Raw genomic sequence first — 17,252 nt, forward strand, 5'->3', positions numbered from 1 at the left:
AAGGTCATAAATTAATTTCTTGAGTGAAATCAAATCTTTAGCTACTAATGACTGCCGTAGGAGGTCGACCGGAAATTTTAGCGAGGATTTCTTGGCATGGAGTAACAGATAGAAAACTCAGGGTTAGAATTCATAGAACAGAAAAGGGACAGTGGCAAATATTTCATGTATATTTTGAACACAGAGAGAATTTACCCGCACCCTTTGCCAAAAAAAAAAACCTTTCTTTTTCTTATTTGTGCCTTCGGACTTTATGTTTTGAATTGTAGTTTCAATTTCCATATTCGGTATTTATTCAAATGTAAGCTCCACGTGGTAAAAATCACGTGATGCAGGAATATAGTATCTTGGAGTTGGGCTATTTATTTCTTTTCGGGCGGGGACTCCAGGCAAACAACATGCATGTGTATAACGGCACTGTAGATTTTCGTATTGAATAAAGGAAGTTGCCGGTCCGGTAAATGAATAAATTGGTTAGAAAGCAAGGTTTTAATTTAAATTAGATTCCTAAGCTTAATTCGAGGGTTGAAAATACAGAGCACAAATAAAAGGGGGGGGGTGTACACAGGGAATATTTGTATCTTATGAACTCTACATGTATATTTGAAAGGTTTATTGTTTTTTATTTAATTAAAAAAGAGAAAAACAAATGTAAGACAATTTGTGAATGGTCTTTCTTCCTTTCTCCCATGCCAAGAAATTGCCTCCGTTGAAATGCTGTCTAACACCCCATAGAGCAAATTACATGGATGATTAATATTGACCATTCGGTATATGGCCGTGTTCTAAGCGACACTTACATGAAGGTCATAAATTAATTTCTTGAGTGAAATCAAATCTTTAGCTACTAATGACTGCCGTAGGAGGTCGACCGGAAATTTTAGCGAGGATTTCTTGGCATGGAGTAACAGATAGAAAACTCAGGGTTAGAATTCATAGAACAGAAAAGGGACAGTGGCAAATATTTCATGTATATTTTGAACACAGAGAGAATTTACCCGCACCCTTTGCCAAAAAAAAAAACCTTTCTTTTTCTTATTTGTGCCTTCGGACTTTATGTTTTGAATTGTAGTTTCACTTTCCATATTCGGTATTTATTCACATGTAAGCTCCACGTGGTAAAAATCACGTGATGCAGGAATATAGTATCTTGGAGTTGGGCTATTTATTTCTTTTCGGGCGGGGACTCCAGGCAAACAACATGCATGTGTATAACGGCACTGTAGATTTTCGTATTGAATAAAGGAAGTTGCCGGTCCGGTAAATGAATAAATTGGTTAGAAAGCAAGGTTTTAATTTAAATTAGATTCCTAAGCTTAATTCGAGGGTTGAAAATACAGAGCACAAATAAAAAGGGGGGGGTGTACACAGGGAATATTTGTATCTTATGAACTCTACATGTATATTTGAAAGGTTTATTTTTTTTTTATCTAATTAAAAAAGAGAAAAACAAATGTAAGACAATTTGTGAATGGTCTTTCTTCCTTTCTCCCATGCCAAGAAATTGCCTCCGTTGAAATGCTGCCTAACACCCCATAGAGCAAATTACATGGATGATTAATATTGACCATTCGGTATATGGCCGTGTTCTAAGCGACACTTACATGAAGGTCATAAATTAATTTCTTGAGTGAAATCAAATCTTTAGCTACTAATGACTGCCGTAGGAGGTCGACCGGAATTTTTAGCGAGGATTTCTTGGCATGGAGTAACAGATAGAAAACTCAGGGTTAGAATTCATAGAACAGAAAAGGGACAGTGGCAAATATTTCATGTATATTTTGAACACAGAGAGAATTTACCCGCACCCTTTGCCAAAAAAAAAACCTTTCTTTTTCTCATTTGTGCCTTCGGACTTTATGTTTTGAATTGTAGTTTCAATTTCCATATTCGGTATTTATTCAAATGTAAGTTCCACGTGGTAAAAATCACGTGATGCAGGAATATAGTATCTTGGAGTTGGGCTATTTATTTCTTTTCGGGCGGGGACTCCAGGCAAACAACATGCATGTGTATAACGGCACTGTAGATTTTCGTATTGAATAAAGGAAGTTGCCGGTCCGGTAAATGAATAAATTGGTTAGAAAGCAAGGTTTTAATTTAAATTAGATTCCTAAGCTTAATTCGAGGGTTGAAAATACAGAGCACAAATAAAAGGGGGGGTGTACACAGGGAATATTTGTATCTTATGAACCTTACATGTATATTTGAAAGGTTTATTTTTTTTTATTTAATTAAAAAAGGGAAAAACAAATGTAAGACAATTTGTGAATGGTCTTTCTTCCTTTCTCCCATGCCAAGAAATTGCGTCCGTTGAAATGCTGTCTAACACCCCATAGAGCAAATTACATGGATGATTAATATTGACCATTCGGTATATGGCCGTGTTCTAAGCGACACTTACATGAAGGTCATAAATTAATTTCTTGAGTGAAATCAAATCTTTAGCTACTAATGACTGCCGTAGGAGGTCGACCGGAATTTTTAGCGAGGATTTCTTGGCATGGAGTAACAGATAGAAAACTCAGGGTTAGAATTCATAGAACAGAAAAGGGACAGTGGCAAATATTTCATGTATATTTTGAACACAGAGAGAATTTACCCGCACTCTTTGCCAAAAAAAAAAACCTTTCTTTTTCTTATTTGTGCCTTTGGATTTTATGTTTTGAATTGTAGTTTCAATTTCCATATTCGGTATTTATTCAAATGTAAGCTCCACGTGGTAAAAATCACGTGATGCAGGAGTATAGTATCTTGGAGTTGGGCTATTTATTTCTTTTCGGGCGGGGACTCCAGGCAAACAACATGCATGTGTATAACGGCACTGTAGATTTTCGTATTGAATAAAGGAAGTTGCCGGTCCGGTAAATGAATAAATTGGTTAGAAAGCAAGGTTTTAATTTAAATTAGATTCCTAAGCTTAATTCGAGGGTTGAAAATACAGAGCACAAATAAAAGGGGGGGTGTACACAGGGAATATTTGTATCTTATGAACCTTACATGTATATTTGAAAGGTTTATTTTTTTTTATTTAATTAAAAAAGGGAAAAACAAATGTAAGACAATTTGTGAATGGTCTTTCTTCCTTTCTCCCATGCCAAGAAATTGCGTCCGTTGAAATGCTGTCTAACACCCCATAGAGCAAATTACATGGATGATTAATATTGACCATTCGGTATATGGCCGTGTTCTAAGCGACACTTACATGAAGGTCATAAATTAATTTCTTGAGTGAAATCAAATCTTTAGCTACTAATGACTGCCGTAGGAGGTCGACCGGAATTTTTAGCGAGGATTTCTTGGCATGGAGTAACAGATAGAAAACTCAGGGTTAGAATTCATAGAACAGAAAAGGGACAGTGGCAAATATTTCATGTATATTTTGAACACAGAGAGAATTTACCCGCACTCTTTGCCAAAAAAAAAAACCTTTCTTTTTCTTATTTGTGCCTTTGGATTTTATGTTTTGAATTGTAGTTTCAATTTCCATATTCGGTATTTATTCAAATGTAAGCTCCACGTGGTAAAAATCACGTGATGCAGGAGTATAGTATCTTGGAGTTGGGCTATTTATTTCTTTTCGGGCGGGGACTCCAGGCAAACAACATGCATGTGTATAACGGCACTGTAGATTTTCGTATTGAATAAAGGAAGTTGCCGGTCCGGTAAATGAATAAATTGGTTAGAAAGCAAGGTTTTAATTTAAATTAGATTCCTAAGCTTAATTCGAGGGTTGAAAATACAGAGCACAAATAAAAAGGGGGGGGTGTACACAGGGAATATTTGTATCTTATGAACTCTACATGTATATTTGAAAGGTTTATTTTTTTTGATTTAATTAAAAAAGAGAAAAACAAATGTAAGACAATTTGTGAATGGTCTTTCTTCCTTTCTCCCATGCCAAGAAATTGCCTCCGTTGAAATGCTGCCTAACACCCCATAGAGCAAATTACATGGATGATTAATATTGACCATTCGGTATATGGCCGTGTTCTAAGCGACACTTACATGAAGGTCATAAATTAATTTCTTGAGTGAAATCAAATCTTTAGCTACTAATGACTGCCGTAGGAGGTCGACCGGAATTTTTAGCGAGGATTTCTTGGCATGAAGTAACATAGAAAACTCAGGCTTAGAATTCATAGAACAGAAAAGGGACAGTGGCAAATATTTCATGTATATTTTGAACACAGAGAGAATTTACCCGCACCCTTTGCCAAAAAAAAACCTTTCTTTTTCTTATTTGTGCCTTTGGATTTTATGTTTTGAATTGTAGTTTCAATTTCCATATTCGGTATTTATTCAAATGTAAGCTCCACGTGGTAAAAATCACGTGATGCAGGAGTATAGTATCTTGGAGTTGGGCTATTTATTTCTTTTCGGGCGGGGACTCCAGGCAAACAACATGCATGTGTATAACGGCACTGTAGATTTTCGTATTGAATAAAGGAAGTTGCCGGTCCGGTAAATGAATAAATTGGTTAGAAAGCAAGGTTTTAATTTAAATTAGATTCCTAAGCTTAATTCGAGGGTTGAAAATACAGAGCACAAATAAAAAGGGGGGGGTGTACACAGGGAATATTTGTATCTTATGAACTCTACATGTATATTTGAAAGGTTTATTTTTTTTGATTTAATTAAAAAAGAGAAAAACAAATGTAAGACAATTTGTGAATGGTCTTTCTTCCTTTCTCCCATGCCAAGAAATTGCCTCCGTTGAAATGCTGCCTAACACCCCATAGAGCAAATTACATGGATGATTAATATTGACCATTCGGTATATGGCCGTGTTCTAAGCGACACTTACATGAAGGTCATAAATTAATTTCTTGAGTGAAATCAAATCTTTAGCTACTAATGACTGCCGTAGGAGGTCGACCGGAATTTTTAGCGAGGATTTCTTGGCATGAAGTAACATAGAAAACTCAGGCTTAGAATTCATAGAACAGAAAAGGGACAGTGGCAAATATTTCATGTATATTTTGAACACAGAGAGAATTTACCCGCACCCTTTGCCAAAAAAAAACCTTTCTTTTTCTTATTTGTGCCTTCGGACTTTATGTTTTGAATTGTAGTTTCAATTTCCATATTCGGTATTTATTCAAATGTAAGTTCCACGTGGTAAAAATCACGTGATGCAGGAATATAGTATCTTGGAGTTGGGCTATTTATTTCTTTTCGGGCGGGGACTCCAGGCAAACAACATGCATGTGTATAACGGCACTGTAGATTTTCGTATTGAATAAAGGAAGTTGCCGGTCCGGTAAATGAATAAATTGGTTAGAAAGCAAGGTTTTAATTTAAATTAGATTCCTAAGCTTAATTCGAGGGTTGAAAATACAGAGCACAAATAAAAGGGGGGGGGGTGTACACAGGGAATATTTGTATCTTATGAATTCTACATGTATATTTGAAAGGTTTATTGTTTTTTATTTAATTAAAAAAGAGAAAAACAAATGTAAGACAATTTGTGAATGGTCTTTCTTCCTTTCTCCCATGCCAAGAAATTGCCTCCGTTGAAATGCTGCCTAACACCCCATAGAGCAAATTACATGGATGATTAATATTGACCATTCGGTATATGGCCGTGTTCTAAGCGACACTTACATGAAGGTCATAAATTAATTTCTTGAGTGAAATCAAATCTTTAGCTACTAATGACTGCCGTAGGAGGTCGACCGGAATTTTTAGCGAGGATTTCTTGGCATGGAGTAACAGATAGAAAACTCAGGGTTAGAATTCATAGAACAGAAAAGGGACAGTGACAAATATTTCATGTATATTTTGAACACAGAGAGAATTTACCCGCACCCTTTGCCAAAAAAAAAACCTTTCTTTTTCTCATTTGTGCCTTCGGACTTTATGTTTTGAATTGTAGTTTCAATTTCCATATTCGGTATTTATTCAAATGTAAGTTCCACGTGGTAAAAATCACGTGATGCAGGAATATAGTATCTTGGAGTTGGGCTATTTATTTCTTTTCGGGCGGGGACTCCAGGCAAACAACATGCATGTGTATAACGGCACTGTAGATTTTCGTATTGAATAAAGGAAGTTGCCGGTCCGGTAAATGAATAAATTGGTTAGAAAGCAAGGTTTTAATTTAAATTAGATTCCTAAGCTTAATTCGAGGGTTGAAAATACAGAGCACAAATAAAAGGGGGGTGTACACAGGGAATATTTGTATCTTATGAACTCTGCATGTATATTTGAAAGGTTTATTGTTTTTTATTTAATTAAAAAAGAGAAAAACAAATGTAAGACAATTTGTGAATGGTCTTTCTTCCTTTCTCCCATGCCAAGAAATTGCGTCCGTTGAAATGCTGTCTAACACCCCATAGAGCAAATTACATGGATGATTAATATTGACCATTCGGTATATGGCCGTGTTCTAAGCGACACTTACATGAAGGTCATAAATTAATTTCTTGAGTGAAATCAAATCTTTAGCTACTAATGACTGCCGTAGGAGGTCGACCGGAATTTTTAGCGAGGATTTCTTGGCATGGAGTAACAGATAGAAAACTCAGGGTTAGAATTCATAGAACAGAAAAGGGACAGTGGCAAATATTTCATGTATATTTTGAACACAGAGAGAATTTACCCGCACCCTTTGCCAAAAAAAAAAACCTTTCTTTTTCTTATTTGTGCCTTCGGCCTTTATGTTTTGAATTGTAGTTTCAATTTCCATATTCGGTATTTATTCAAATGTAAGCTCCACGTGGTAAAAATCACGTGATGCAGGAATATATTATCTTGGAGTTGGGCTATTTATTTCTTTTCGGGCGGGGACTCCACCCAAACAACATGCATGTGTATAACGGCACTGTAGATTTTCGTATTGAATAAAGGAAGTTGCCGGTCCGGTAAATGAATAAATTGGTTAGAAAGCAAGGTTTTAATTTAAATTAGATTCCTCAGCTTAATTCGAGGGTTGAAAATACAGAGCACAAATAAAAGGGGGGGGTGTACACAGGGAATATTTGTATCTTATGAACTCTACATTTATATTTGAAAGGTTTATTTTTTTTTTATTTAATTAAAAAAGAGAAAAACAAATGTAAGACAATTTGTGAATGGTCTTTCTTCCTTTCTCCCATGCCAAGAAATTGCCTCCGTTGAAATTCTGCAAACACCCCATAGAGCAAATTACATGGATGATTAATATTGACCATTCGTTATATGGTCGTGTTCTAAGCGACACGTACATGAAGGTCATAAACTAATTTCTTGAATGAAATCAAATCTTTAGCTACTAATGACTGCCGTATGAGGTCGACCGGAATTTTTAGCGAGGATTTCTTGGCATGGCAAGAGAGGGACGAAAGATACTTCAGAAGAGACAGACAACCAAGCTGAAACGATTCGTCAAAGACTCCTATTGTACTAAATCATGACAGTATGTAATGTGATAGTTAGTCCGGTTTGTACATTTATATGCACCACAACTCAAGTTAATTATAGGACCCTATGTCTAAGGACGGCATCTAACAAAGCTAGCACACACTGTTAAATATAGCTTAAATAATTGCCCGCCTTTTTATTAGCAAAAATGTTTTTTTTTCTTTACTTCATAACATGTTTCCCATTATACATTTCGTCTGTTGATGTCTTATGTATTTAATATATGTATATAATTTCTCTAAATATCAGTACAGAACGTTAAACCTGCAAATTTGCGGAACCTTTTTTTTTTTTTGTTTGTTCTTTGCTGGGATTCGAATTGGTGGAAATTGGGATATCGACATAACAGCACCTGCACTATGTCAATCGCTCTAGAACACTCAACCATCTACACTGAATAAAATAATTTAGCTTTCGGTGGCCTAGTGTTACATTTCCTTGTCAGTAGAATCTAAAGTTTTAACACAGTACATAATATATTTGACATGACAATGTGATTGAATTCACGTTAGATAAATATCTATGGTAAAGGATCTTAAGATACAGTACTAGTAGCAGAAATACGTCTAAAAAGTGACAGCTCTACAACAGATCCATATATTAGATCCCTAGTTAAGGCGATAGACGTCTGAATACACATATTATCTCCATAATTCCATAATTACTCGAACTATCAGATAAACAATGTTAAATCTGGATATTTGCAAAAGCAAACTTTTGTTCTTCCGCCTCCCGAATTCGACCTCTTGCTATTAGAATATCGAAACAACAACCCCTGCTTTGAGGCCTTTTCTGTTATATATAATATACTGTGTTACTCTAGATTCAACTGACAAGAAAAACACTAGCTTACTGAAAGCTTAAATTCTAGAATGTATCTTATCTAGAAATAAGGCTCCTGGACCAAGACGTGTGGTTGAGATATTGCACAATTTAAAGAATGTTGTGTTTGCTGACTTATTGACTTGTTGTCATTTTGGGGGATGGGGAAAGAGTGGGTTGTAGTTTCATTGTTTGGTTTATGTCAAATACAGCTTTAGCTATACATGTAAAACTTGAAAATTTGACATATTTGAAGAAAGTAAATCTCTTTTATGAACTATATATTTATTTCATAAAGGACCAATTTTCATTTACATTTAGTAAAGTAAAAAACTGCTTTATTTTGCAATCATTCTGATTCTGTCTACCGATGAATTTTTCTTTCTTATCTCTTTTAATACAGTTTTTTTTTTTTATGTCAACCGAGATCTCGGATTTTATATTTGTGTTGAAATCTTCAAGGACTATTTTCTTTACCTCAGCATCTGTTATATTCATTCCATCTATGAAATGCCATTTTGTATTTATTAACCTCTTTGGACATTTACATAACAGTTTCCTTGGTCTCATTCCTAAAATAACAAAAGGAAATTAGGTTTTATCATGTGTAATATTACTAGTGTTGTCAACCGTTTGAACGACCGAATATCAAATACCAAAAACGCTAACCGGTTAACCGGACTTTTTTTCAATTTTAAAAGAGGGGCGAAAGAAACTAAAGGTACGTACAGTCAAACTCATAAATTTAAAACAAACTGACAACGCCATGGCTAAAAATGAAAAAAAGACAAACAAACAACAGCACACATGACACAACATAGAAAACTAAAGAATAAACAACACTAATCCTATTTATAATATATTTGATTTAAATCTGTATTGAATTCATTAAATAGTTATGTTTGATTTAAAATTGTCGTCCTGGTAATACATTTACAGATCAATCGTCCAGTATATTGTTTGCTATTGTTAATAAAAAAAAAAACATAAAATTGATTAGAACTTGTCTCTCAGCTCGTGGCAAGATATTAAGGAAACATAATAAGTAAACAGGTTTTTAACAGTAACTTTGAACTAGTAATACAATTAAATTTGACGATTTACTTCGTCATTTCAATTTTGATCTAATATTGTGTAGACCTACATCTGAATGTAACACCTCCTTCGTGCAATACTTTGTCATTCTTTACAAAATGCTAACTAAACATTGTGATTTGGAAACCAATGCAACTTTTATCAATGTATTCTTGATAGTTCGAGTAACATGCTTAATATTTTAAATTGAAACACTCCACTTGATTTTCAGAGACAACAAGAGTAAATGAAAGAATCATCAGTTTCAGACATAATAAATTCTACGAGATCAATAAGGTTTTTTTTTTTATTTTTCAATCTGAAATTAGAACAAACGCATAGATGTTACGGTGTATTTCAATATTAAAATTCAAACTTCGACAGTAATCCTCACAGACAAAAGGACAACTTTCAGTCCTTCTTATTATAAAAACATAAATGTATTACTCGGATGAAAGGTTGTCACATTGACACTCATACCACATGTCTATTTTCTATGTGTAGGGTATTATAGATAAGTCCTTCAAACATCAACTTATGTTCGGTCGAACGATTATCCGAGTAACCGGTTAGGCAAAAGTGAACGATTTGACATCACTAAATATTACATTTGTTAAATTATTGAGTAAATAGAAGGCAAGCTAAATTAAGTATTAAAGTATGTATGAGCAAAATACGCGAATGAAGATGAAATAAAGTACTGGTAAGTTGATATATATTAAATTATTACATAGGAAAGAATTTGACTTTTTTTATTAGGAAAACGCTAGACGCAAGCTAAAGCTGATATAATCAAGATTTTACTATCAGTTCAGCATTAACATATACACTCTTATAAATATTATCTGTGTCGTTTTAACAAACTCTTATCCACAGTTGATTTGATATAAGTTTATACGAGTTTAAAAGAAATATACATTTAGAAACAACACAGAATGAAATACGATGTATCAAGAAGATGACGAAAATTCATTTAACTACATAGGACTGACCAAAAATGGCCTGACGAATGATAACGAAGAACTAGACAAAACATAGCAATATTCCGCCTGGGCTAGGATGCTACAAAAAGTGACGTTTGAAATGGGGAATATAAAAATATAATATCAGTGGATGAAAATTATAAATACGTAAGCCTTACAAACTTAATATTAGGGATAAATAAGAAATCATTGTACGTCATACATTGAAGCTTTCATACCTATACATAGTTCTGGCTCTGAGCATGCTCGTTCTTCCATGTCTTTACCAGAACATTTCAAGCCATTACATGTTCTCCATCTCCTCTGTGTCCCATTTGTTGTATCCTCCCGAACACAATTTACTTTACAGAACGTCCAGTCATTCCACATACCCCATTCTTCATTTGCTACAAAATACCAATGTTCATTATAACTCTCCTGATGAATGAAATGATACAACTGCTTATATTTATGCAAATCAATAAATCAATCATAATTATCATGATTAAATGAAAACTATCAAAATTCGTTTGATCAACATACCAATATGACAGTTCTTGTCCATTCGTTTTTGATGTGTTTTGTCATTTGATTTTGCCATGTGCTTATCGACTTTCCGATTGGATTCTCCTCTGAGTTCAGTATTTTTGTAATTTTTACTTTTTACTTCAAGCAGTGGCATTCTACATTTTCTAATCTTTATTCTGGCCATTTCTTTATCAAAAAAAAACAAAAAAAAAACAAAACAAATGAAGGTAAAGCAAAAAAAGTTTCTTTTGTTTTTGAAATAGGTTGAACACCGTAGACATTTCTTGCTATTAACTTATATTTTAAATATTATTTATTTAAAAAAAGAACATACCTCCTGCAGTTGACGATACTATATCTGTTGTTGCATGCGTTGTATATATATCTTTATTCTCAATAAACCATATTACATAGGTATAGAGAAGACAAATGAATTATGTACAAAATTTACAAGAAGACAGAACAAACAAAATAGTTGCTAATACACTATGTGAAGTCCATTTCAGCCAGAAGCACATACACCTGTGTTAATAATCTTTATGAATTTACATAGTTTAATCAATTCTGATTTGTTTTTTGAAGACATAATCTGATTGTATTTGACAATATTTGCATTTTTTAAATAATAATTTGACAGACAATGTTTCCTGTTTTCTTCAAAGTATTTACATTCTAATATATAATGCATTTCATCACCAATATCATTTTTATTACATAGAAGACAAATTCTATTGTTTCTAGCTATATTGTTCCATCTACCCTGTTCAATAGGGAGCTTGTGATTTGTGGTCCTAAATCTACACAAATCAATAGACAATTTGTTCCCAAGAATTTCAAAATAACCTTCTTTTCCAAAAAAATCTTTAAAAAGTTTGTAATTTATTGCTTTTGGCGAGTTTTCAAGTAAAGAATGCCAGACTTGTACATACTGATCTTTAAGTCTAAGTTTGATGAATGAAACTAACCACTTACAATTTATAAAAGATTGCGTTTCCCATACATTTGGGATACCACATTCGTTCAGAATAGTCTTTATTCTGTTTAACCATGAAAAATTCACATTGTCATTAATAGGCATGTGATAACACAATTTGTATAAAATATATGATAGTTTTGTCTCTTTACCAGAGTTTAATTTTCCCCAAAATGAAATCAATCTAGTTTTTATGTCCAAGTCTATAGGATATCTCACAAGCTCCCCATAAATCATATAAGAGGGTGTGGATGTTTTCAGACTTAATAACAATTAACAAAATTTTAGATGTACCCTTTCAATCATGTCGTTATTGTCAATACCCCATACTTCACAACCGTACAGTAGTATTGGCTTTACCATTTTATCAAATAAATCCAGCTGACTACATATAGAAAGATTATGTAGTCGACCTAGTCTTAACACTTCGTACAGAGCCTTGGTAGCTTTTTCTACATTAAACTGTTTTGTTTTATTAAAATTGCCTGTTCTTGTTAGAACTAGTCCTAAGTAGTTAAATTCATCAACAATATCAAGTTTTTTGCCATTAAATAAAAATTGAAAATCACATGATGGTCGTCTCCTTGAAAAAACCACGACCTTTGTTTTATCAACATTAACTTTTAGCTTCCATACATCTGTGTAATCTTGGAAACAATCTAAAAGTTTTTGGAGTTCAGTTTCTGATTCGGCCATCAAAACAGTATCATCAGCGTACAAAATGATAAAAAGTTTTAAAAAAAATGTCAAGTTTTTCCTCAAGCTCTTTTGACACTGATTTTAGGCCCTCTAGGTTACAATTTTGCAAGAAAGAATCAAGATCATTTAAAAATAAAGAAAAAAGAAAAGGCGATAAATTTTCGCCTTGTCTAACCCCGTTACTACATGGGATGAAATCAGATAAGGCATTGTTATATGAAATACATGACTTTGTACCTTGACACATATTTACAATTACATTATACATACATCCATTCATATTATTTAAAAGCATTTTGTACCACAGTGCATCTCGCCATATCGTGTCAAAAGCCTTTTCGAAATCGACGAATGCACAAAATAGTTTTTTTCTTTTTTAGTTTTAAAATTTCAAACAATGTATGAATCACAAATAAATTATCGGTTGTTAAATAACCCTTTCTAAAACCACATTGGTTTTCGTTTAAAATCATGAATTCTTCAGAGAAAAGATTTAGTCTCGCATAAAATTGCGGTGAAAAGTTTCCCCATACAACTCAAAATGGTAATTGGTCTAAATTTTTTGGGGTCCAACTTGTTACCTTTATTTTTATAAACAGGCTTAATGTAACCAACTAGCCAACTGTCAGGTATAATACCAGTGCGAAATATAACGTTAAATAATTTTTCGTAAAATTCAATGAATAAACTAGCTGTAGACTTGATATATTCATTTATTATACGATCATCCCCAAATGCTTTATCATTTTTCAGGTTTTTGATGCCCTTAAGAATTTCGTCTTTAGAAATTCTGTTTAGATTTTCATTAAGCCTATCGACATCATTCGGGTTTAGAGTTGGAATATTGGTATTTTCTTCAATTTCTTGGGCGGCGTTCAAATTTTTGAAAAAATCGAATAATTTGCTGATAGGGATGTCAGGTTGCGCTCTCTTTTTTCTACTGTTAAGTAATTTCCAATACTCTTTTGAGTTATTGGATCTCAATGTGTTTATTTTTTTCGCCATTTTCTTTCTATGAGCAATAATTGCTTTATCTAAAGTTTTTTTGTATTGTTTCTCCGAAGATTTCATAATTTGATGATTTTCTTCAGAACTAATGTTCTTAAATTTTCTTTTGAGTTTGCGATAATTTTGGCGAGCAAATTTACAATCATAATCAAACCATTCTTTATCCAATTTTAAAGGCTTGTTTTTACATTTCTTCAACCCGCTAGTTTTGGTTACCCCAAATGTTGCCCTAGCAGAATTCAAAAATAAGTCACACATGTTATTAACAATCAGGTTCATTTCATTTTTGTCCATATTTGCTTCAACTTTATTAATATCTTCAATTAGAGCGTAAATCTCTTCTACATCTATCCCATTTTGAAAATCCACAATTTTATCATTATCCCATTTTTTAATATTTTCTGGACGATTACATGTATCTGTTCCAGTAATTAAACACTGATTGTTTACAACATCTTGCTTAGTGCTCGCCAAAGTTATCTGTAATGGCGAATGAACATCAGAATATAAGGTGCAAAAATCAAGTACATGAAAATTAATAAAATATTTCAACAACTCAACACTACTAATACAATAATCTACAATACTGCTATTTCTACATGTTAATTTACCATACTGTCTATCATCACCAATTCGACCATTTACAATAAATAAATTGTTTCCTTTACATAAATCTAACAATTGTTTCCCGTATCCATTTTTTACCCTGTCCAAAGACTTTCTTTTCTTTGGGATATTCAATTCTTCAAGCATATACACTTTATTTTCCATAAAATCTGTTAAATTATCTATATGTTTATCATTATGTATAATAACAAAATCGTCGTCGTCTGCTGTTCGTCCGTTGAAATCGCCAAGTAATGACACATATTTATAATTATTAGAAAAAATAATGTATTCATTTTCTAACTGACTGTAAGCATCTTGAGATGAGTAATTTATGTATTCCGGAGGAATATATACTATGCCAAAAACTATGTCATCATCAATATCAAGTAACTCTGACGACACTTTGAACCAAAGAACAAATTGACTGTCAGTTGGTAAAAATTTAATTTTATTTGCTAGTTCTAATTTGTATCCTAAAGTTATACCACCTGACCTATTTCTTGACACTTTCTTTCTATTTTTCATTTTAAATTCATAACCTAATAAATCCATAATATCTATATCGTCAGTTTTTGTTTCTACTAAACAAATTATATCGTTATTTTTCAATAGTGTTTGGAATTCTGGATAGTTCAATCTTTTTTTAACCCCACAACAATTTAGGCACAAAATATTTATATCATTTTTTATGTTTACAGTTTTTGTAGTCTTTAAAGTATTGTTACAGTTAAAAGTTACATCTATCAAATGTTGGTTATGCTCTCCTTGGCATTCCTATAGGTGAGTTGATTCACTACTTGGGCTTGACCCAAATCTTTGCCGTTTGTAAGGTCGACCGTTAGCATTTGCTGGAGTCATCATTACGTCTCTGAATCCTCCATTCGGTTGCCCTCTGTGCTGATCATCTATATTACTATGTTCTGTGAATGTGAATTGTTTTCCGTTTATGTATAGTTTGTCCCGCACTAATGACACCTGGTTCCCCTCTTGCCTCACCTGTTTCATAATAGGATAAAGTTTTTTACGGCGAGTTTCAACCTCTGCGGGGAATTGTTCGTTTATACTGAATGGCTTTCCCTTGAGGCGAAATGCTTTTCGGAGAACGCATTCGAGGTCTTGTCGATACAGAAAACGCGCTACAATTGGTTTAGCTCTATTCATCCCAATTTTCCCAAATCTATGGACGTTGCCAAATTCTATGTGGTGTTCAATTTGCAGCTCCTCGTAGATGAAGTTTCTCAATTTTGCTTGACAGTTTTCATCTTTATTGTATGCTAGGCCAGAAAATATTAAATTGTTTTTCATGGATCTGCACTGGAGGTCTAGTATGTTCGATTCAAGTTTTTGTACCTTTTCATTTTCTACCCTGAGTTTGCCGATTTCAGATTTTGTTGAGTTTTCGAGTTGGTTAAATTTCGACGAGAGATTTTGTATTTTTACTTTGTATTCTTTATTTATATTATTTACTTCGTCAAATACATTGCTTATGCCCTCAATATTACTCTCCATTTCAGAATTCTTTAATTTAATGTCATGAACAGTTTTTTCCAGATCCCCAATTCTCGCTACTATAGATGTGATTATATTTTTCAGTTCAATTTTATTTACACCTTTCTCTATTTTTTGCATTCTGTTATCCATGGTCGTGACGACTTGGAGGATCATATTTAAGAGAACGTACGAATCATCTTCTTTTGATTGGTTAACTATTTTGCGACTTTCAGCGAGAAGTGCCGCCGTTTCTTTCAGTGACATCTTTACACTTTAGATATACTTAACACAAACAAAGGTTCAAAGGCTAACCAAAAAGTGTCATTTCTAATTTGCATATCATATATACATTAAAGTCCAAAGTCCAACTTATATGCTCGATCGAAAACTTCTCCTTTGTTTAGTAATCAATACGGAAAAGTTAGTGTGAGCGATGTTTAGGTTGTGTTGTGTAAATATCTTTGTGCCCGTACTAGGAAATAAAATAATCAATAATTTGCAAAAGTTGTATTTCACTTCAAACAATTCGTCGTTAACACTCACGCATCTGCATTATTGAATAAAAATCATCTCCAAAAATCAGCTAGCTAGCTATAACTTAAAACGACATTTTCAACGAAATTCAGCTGAGCAAAATTTTCCATTCCACCCTTCAAGGGGACATAATTTCTCCCAGTTGTGCACTGGTTAAAGCGCCCATTTTATGACGTTATTTTGTCCCACCGCAAGAAAGCAAACCTAACGACCTCCAGTTATATACTCGTAGCTTGCTATACCTATATCTGAGAATTTTAGATTTCTTTATTATCTATATTTTTGATTTTTATAAAGTTTAATACATATTGCACAACGATAGTGATCGTACCGGCCGTTCATAATGTTTTCTTCGAAAAGCTGAAATTTCCGTTGATGGATAAAAGACCAAGCGGGACAAAATATTTACTACACTATAAAGTATGATATGAGTTAAATTTGATCATAAGGTTACCATAAATAATTTTGTTTATAACAATCATGGTAATTTATTCCAAGTTACATCAGTCTGAAAAACGAAGCAAAGTTGAAAACTGTAGAGATTTGTTAAGCGTGTCATCTCCGTGGAATGGTCAATTCTTAACAAACATCAATTTTAAAAATAAACTCCACATCCAACAGATCGATATCGGTGTCAACATCATATTTAAGTACAACTTCGATCTTTAGATATACATATTATGCTTCATAAATGACGAAATCGTCGAAATATAACCTCCGTGGAATGTAATCTCCGTTGACATTTTGGTAAAGAGTGCTTTCTATCACGTCCGCATTTTTATCGAGTATGGCATGCCAAATAAACATATTAGATAGTTATAACGGAGGGCGGATATATCACTTACAAATCAATAATATATTGTAATTCAGACGACATAAGAAGACACCATGTAACAATTTTTATAAATCAATTGATTGAGTGTAACAGGGTTGCTTCTTTCTCAAATCTAGAAGAAGAAAAAAACCCGAACCGGATGTTTTTATATAACTCGTAATACAAGTAAATACTTTAAACCTGTTTTCAATATTGAAGATATGAAAATTTTATGATTAATATAAATTTGATACCGAATTCAATTCGATTTAACAATTATGCAATTGCAAGTAGCCATAAAAAATGCTCGTCCTTTTTCTCTGTTGCGCAAGAG

At 33.2% G+C, this 17,252-nt stretch overlaps 1 long non-coding RNA gene across 1 annotated transcript in view; it reads right to left on the bottom strand.

Moving 5' to 3' along the window:
- LOC143051182 (uncharacterized) overlaps window positions 1–10,667 on the bottom strand; it is a 28,966-nt gene extending 18,299 nt beyond the window's left edge. The window contains exons 1-2 of the long non-coding RNA XR_012970632.1: window positions 10,502–10,667; window positions 8,704–8,798 (exon numbers count right to left, since the gene is read on the bottom strand). This is a non-coding gene — a long non-coding RNA (uncharacterized LOC143051182). The remainder of the gene's footprint in view (window positions 1–8,703; window positions 8,799–10,501) is intronic.
- Between the last annotated feature and the right edge of the window lie 6,585 nt (window positions 10,668–17,252).

The sequence above is a fragment of the Mytilus galloprovincialis genome, chromosome 11 (assembly GCF_965363235.1).
Source record: "Mytilus galloprovincialis chromosome 11, xbMytGall1.hap1.1, whole genome shotgun sequence".
Lineage (NCBI taxonomy): Eukaryota > Metazoa > Mollusca > Bivalvia > Mytilida > Mytilidae > Mytilus > Mytilus galloprovincialis.